We start from the raw sequence: 6,115 nt of genomic DNA, 5'->3' as shown, positions 1-6,115 counted from the left end.
CGCACTGTAACATTATGTAAGAAACACCGGACCATCTATAAAACATGTTCCTCACTCCATCCTCGATGTAGATGTCTCTAAGAATGTGATGGGACATCTGAGAAAAAACAAATGTAGTGTGACAGAAGACAAAAGAAAACTTTTCACATGGAAAAAATCTGATTCAACGTGCTGAAAATGGTAGAACCTTCCTTGCATTATGGCCTAGAGCTATTGCTTTAAAATGACCACACTGCATTTAATCTGTTTTAAATATATTTTAATGAAATGCTGTGTCAAATAATTCAGTTAAATAATAATGCAGGATTACTCACACATGTGTGAATGAAACAAAACACAACTCAAGTTATGTTTTTGATGAGGTAACAATATTCTAACATGGCTTAAAGCTCACAAGAGTTAATTTTCACTTTTCTTCCCAAAGAAAACCTACAAAAAAAAATTAAAAATACATTTAATAAAATAGAACTTGATATTACATTTTTTGCTTTTCTTTTTGTTCCCAAATCTCTCACTCATGTTTCCTGCACTGCTTCTGAGCTGATTCTTGTGTTGGTTCAGGGTTAGTCAGTATAAAAATACATACAAATTTTAAAGAATGAGATTTTGTTCTTTTAAAAAATTAGCTCCGGTTCCAGGCATTCACGTTAAGGAACCATTTAAAAGAGCCAACTCGTTCATGACCATCGCATCACAACCTTTGTTTCAATTTGCTGAGTGGGTCCCAGGTCAGTTGTTTATTTTGGAACCCTGAGCTCAGAGATTTGGTCACAGAACAGATGTGTGGCTCAGTAATGGCCTCAGAGTTGTAAGACTGATTCCCAGTTCTTACAATCAGCTGAATGTCTCTCCCCACTCTTTGCCCCATTTCATTTTTCTGGTGGGTGATCTGTTGTCATCTTATTTCGATTGTTCGATGTTATTGTTTTGCCTGGAAATTCCTTCATTATGGCATTAAACATATCTGTTTAGCATAATTTCATTGTATGATTTTATGACCGAAAATTACCTTGACAACCAGTCATTCTTCATCGTGAACAGAATCGCCTCTCACGGAGAAGTTTAATGCCATACTGTGGACCATTCAGGGTAAAGTCATAACATCGCCATGGATACAAACTAGTAGCATACCTCCTGCCAAAACGTTACATGGTCACCTTTCAAAATGTAAAGAAAAAACTGTACTCATTACTACATTACTAATATTTTAACAATAGTACTTTATACTTCGAAATGAGGTACCATCTACACTTGTTCAACTTCATATTTTACCAAAATGTATTCTTTTATTTAAATGCACTGCAGTTCCAACAAGTGAGCCACATCATGGTGTCAGCATCAAGCTCATGTCATATTTAAAAGACACATAGTGTGATTTTGAATGAGTTATACTGTTTTGTGTGTATCTTTCTAAATATAGAAACAGAGTCAAGTCTGAGTTGTGTTGTGACAAGACAGACCCAACAATACAGTCCCTGAAGCATCGTCAATAATTCAAGATGGATTTTTAAATTGGAACAAAACATACTCATTTCACACATAAAATACACTCCAAAAATACTGTGGGATCTAACTTAAATATATTATGTCAATGTTCTTCATTTAAATTGTATGTTAAAGCCACAGTATGTAACTTTTTAGCCAAAAAAAAAAAAGTTTTTATTGCACTGAATCTATCTACATGCAGAATGTTCTAGAGTATGAAAATATGAAATTATGCAGGTGATGTGCCAGAAATGTACACATTATAGCTTTAAATGGACATCTCAATTTGTAATACGTTATCAACAAAATGAAATGACACAACAAATGTTTAAACTCAACAGTCCCCAAATTTCTTGAGTGTGTTATAACTGCCTTTTCATGTTTCTTTGTGAATGAATCTTCAGAGCATAATTCTATATAAGTGGTTGTTCCTATGCAGCAGCAATGTTGAGTGGAGGCATTTGAATGGGGTGGTTGTAAAGGGCATGTCAGGTTGGATATGCCATGTTTTGCATTGCATCACGTTGTGCCATTTCAGGCCTATATAACAACATGAAGGTCACACCAGAGGGTCAAGTAAGAATGCCAAGCACAATGCATTTCACATTAGCATAAAATAATATGTACTTGCACATGTATTTTACAAACTGTGTTAGAACTATTAAGTCAGTTCTCTTGGGAAAATGGGCTCTAAAATGTATTGAATTGATCTATATGACATAAAGAGTTGACAAAAATAGCAAAAAATAATGTGTCTACTAATAATGTGTGTTCTACTAAATAAATAAATAAAAAATCTTTACATTTGTGATTAATTAATACTGTCCATTTTCTTTTTGTGTATTACCTTCAAGGCTTTTGCAGGCAGGTTTTGCAACATTTCTGCTGCACTGCAAAAACTATTACTATTATAAAACTATTATAATAGTAATATAGTAATATTTTTTATAAAATAAATAAATAAATAAAATTGCATTTAGATGGAAATTTTCATTAAAAAAAAAACCTAAAGGAAATGGACTCATTTGCCATATTAGTTCATCATGTTTTTACTTTTTTTGTCTCAAGCACCCTTCAAGTATTTGTCCCTTACTCCAAATAGCCCCCAACTTTGGGACAAATACATATTTAATAGTATATATTGCTGATTACTTTTGTTTTAATGATGCAGCTGTCTAAAATCCTCCAAAACATTGAACGTTAAAGAATTGAAGTGTACTACAAATTTCATTTTTTTAAAATCTGAAACTATTCCAACTACCCCTCAGTAAGTGTTTAAGAAGTACCCACATGTTAATGGTAGCCCTGGTTGAGAAACATTAAGGAAGCACATATGTGTGTTGAGTGGACATGTATAAGACAGTAGAGGAGGCAGTCACGAGGCTCACATGTGAACAGGAGGCATCTCTCAGGGCTCCTCTGTTTAAAGTGTCATAGGCTTGGCACACACTCCTGTTTATATTTAGGTCCAGGCTTCGTGATGAACAGCCTGAGACCAAGAATCAAGACTTCAGAAGGACTATCTGTGGACATGGAGCTAGGGGTCAGTCTGTTGCTTTACAATATATGTTCCATTTATATGTTCCATGTATGGTATTTCTCTTACCAACTTATAAACCAACATCTATTATGTTTTATTAAAGAAAAAATATGGGCAGACTATAGAAGCATTTTGGTTGCTGAATATGAGACTATTTTGGATATGGTGTAGTACATTCAACAAGCTGTCCAAAACAGACAAAATATTTTATAAAGTGCTTTTCCACCTTCAAGGCACTCAAAGCGCTTTACATCAAGGAACCACTCACTATTCACACACACACACACATTCATACACCGGTGTACTCAGACACTGGGGGAGAGGTGCGTTAAGTGTCTTGCTCAAGGACACAATGAGAGCATTCATGTGTGGGAGCTAGAATCGCACCTCCAACCTGTGGGTCAGTAGATCACACCGTTCTACGATTGATATTTATGTCAAGAGCGGGATTCGAACCGCCAACCTTTGAATCAGAGGGCAAACCTCTGAAAAAAAATCTTAACAACTTTGTGTCCATAATAATCGCTATGCTCTTTTTGATATATATTTTTTTAATTTATAGATTGAAATACTACAATAGGACTTTTATAGATACTCTCTCCCTTGTTACACATGGAGCTGCTTCTGACCTGTCCCGAGGTATAAAATGACTGTGTGAGTTGTTAAGGGATGTCTGAGCACACTACTTAGAGACACTTCTTATAGAGAAGTATCCTTGTCCTCCCGTGTCCCTCTTTGAGCTGTGGTGAGGGGGTCGGAGGGCTGGTGGTCGATTGGCGCATGCCCCTTGGATCTGCTCCTTCCTGTTAGCGTACGCATCACTTCCTCTCCCAGCCCAAAGCGAGCGCCTCTCTCACTGACACAGTTACACAGAGGCACGTTTTACATCTTTGTTCTCTATTCTGCTCCTGTGTTTCAAGTTAACACGGTGCTAACACGGTGACTTCGCCATCATCATAAACAACCTACACTTTCTCCTGTTTGTGGAGACATAGACTTCCCAAAGATTTGCCTTGACTGCTAGTGAGCAACTCAAATGAAGACCATGTTAGTAATTGTGTTACCGGTACTTAAAAAAAATAAATATTTACAGTATATTTAGTGCTCAATGGTTCACTATCCAAAAGGTTGTTGGTTTGAGTGCATACTGTTTTTGTGTCTTTGGGCAAGACTGCAGAGGTGATTGCTGCATTGAGGTATGAATGAGAGTGTGTTTGTGAGAGCAAATGCACACACAAAACACACAAAGAAAAAAAAAAAGTTAAATAGCTACTTTGAGGATACGAATATAAAAAAAAAAAAAAATAATAAAAATGTATTTTTTTTTAATTAACATAATTCCATATCGCTTACGTCATATATTTGATGTATTTTCTGAATGTATAAAATAACATGTTTAAAGTAGTAAAAAAAAACCCAAACACATTGAATGAGAAGGTGCGCCCAAGCTTTTGACTGGCAGTGTATGTTCAATAACTTGCACTGTACTCAAGGTAAAGACGTTTGGCTAACTATGGAAGACCAACAGATACCATGCGTATATGCTACAGCTCTGCCACTGGGCAACACACCAGAACTTCAATGTCAATGTCAATGCAGATGTGTCTAAACATCTGAATAGAGAAGATTAACCCGTTCCTATAGTATCCTGTCTTATACAACACTATTTTTTTTTATAGTACACAGTGGTGGAAGAAGTACTTAATTCTATTACTGAAGTAAAAGTGCAGATACCAGAGCAAAAAAAATACTCAAGTAAAAGTAAAAGTATCACATAAAAAATGTATTTGAGAAAAGTATTAAAGCACCTGTTAAAAATTTTGAAATATATTGAAGATTTGTGCTGAATTTTGATCAACAGAAACAACTTAATTGATTGATAGTTTGTTTCCCAGCTGCTTGTATTTGTATATAACTACGTACATGTAAAAAATAATAGTTTACTTTTCAGTCCTGCTCAAAAATGTAATGGAGTAGAAAGTGCAGATACCTGCTCTTAAATGTAGTGAAGTAAAAGTAAACAGTATCTACTTTAAAAAGTGTTTAAGTAAAGTAGAGGTAACAAAATGTTTTACTTAAGTACTTACTACTTTTAATTTATTACATTCCACCTCTGCTTATACAATGATAATCCCTTCTATTTCCATGTCATTCATATATTTTACATTTGAGTCAATCCTCCACTGTCTCATCTGTCTCTCTCAGCCCTCTCTCTCTCTCCCACACATTTGTGTTTAACAACACAGAGGACTGTTCATCATCATCTACTTTTCGAAGCCACTATCACTTAGTGCTCCAACTTTTTGAAATATTTACAAAAATCTTAAAAGTCTTTTGAAATGTTGCCACTTTTACTCCAATAAATAAAGACATACACTTCATACTCTCTCCTCCTCTCTCATCCTCTCCCCCTTCTCAGCTGGCCAACTCTCTCTACCTCTCTTTCTCTCTCCCTTCTCTTTCTCCCTCTCCCCCCTCTCCTTCTCAGCTGCACCCTCGACCTCTTCTCTCTCTCTCCCCTCTTTCCCTGCCTTTGCTCCACCCTCCTCTCTCTCTCTCCTACTCAGCTGCTCTCCCTGCAGACAGAGGCACTCAGGCAGAACATTCCCAGCATGTTTCCTCAGCTTCATCAGCTCCATTGGCCCCATGCATACAACAGCAGCAGTACTCTTTAACATCTGAATTTATATTACATTTTATCTACCAAAACCATGATCTATGTTGGGGGCATACATGAAAAACCTAGGAATGTAAACTGAAAAGTATGTCACACTGAATACAGTTTAAAGGGCCCATATTATTTTCTGATCTATGTTATAATGTTGTTTCTTCATCCAAAACATACCTGGAATTGTGTTTGTTTCATTCACACAAACCCTGCATATTTAGACTGAACTCTTCTCTCAAACAGAAAACACTCACTTCACTAGTATCATTTGGATAATTTCAGCCATGGAATTGCCAATATCTACTGAACAAAAGGTAAAAGGTAGCTGTTAACATGTAAACTATTGCTTCATGACATCACAAGGTGGAACAGAGCATGCTGACAGACTAATAATAAAGAGTTACTCAAATAACTCCAGGTAT

This window comes from Periophthalmus magnuspinnatus, chromosome 13 (genome assembly GCF_009829125.3).
Source record: "Periophthalmus magnuspinnatus isolate fPerMag1 chromosome 13, fPerMag1.2.pri, whole genome shotgun sequence".
In the NCBI taxonomy this organism is placed as follows: Eukaryota; Metazoa; Chordata; class Actinopteri; order Gobiiformes; family Gobiidae; genus Periophthalmus; species Periophthalmus magnuspinnatus.
The sequence above is the reverse complement of the archived record's forward strand: the minus strand, read 5'-3'. Positions refer to the sequence as shown.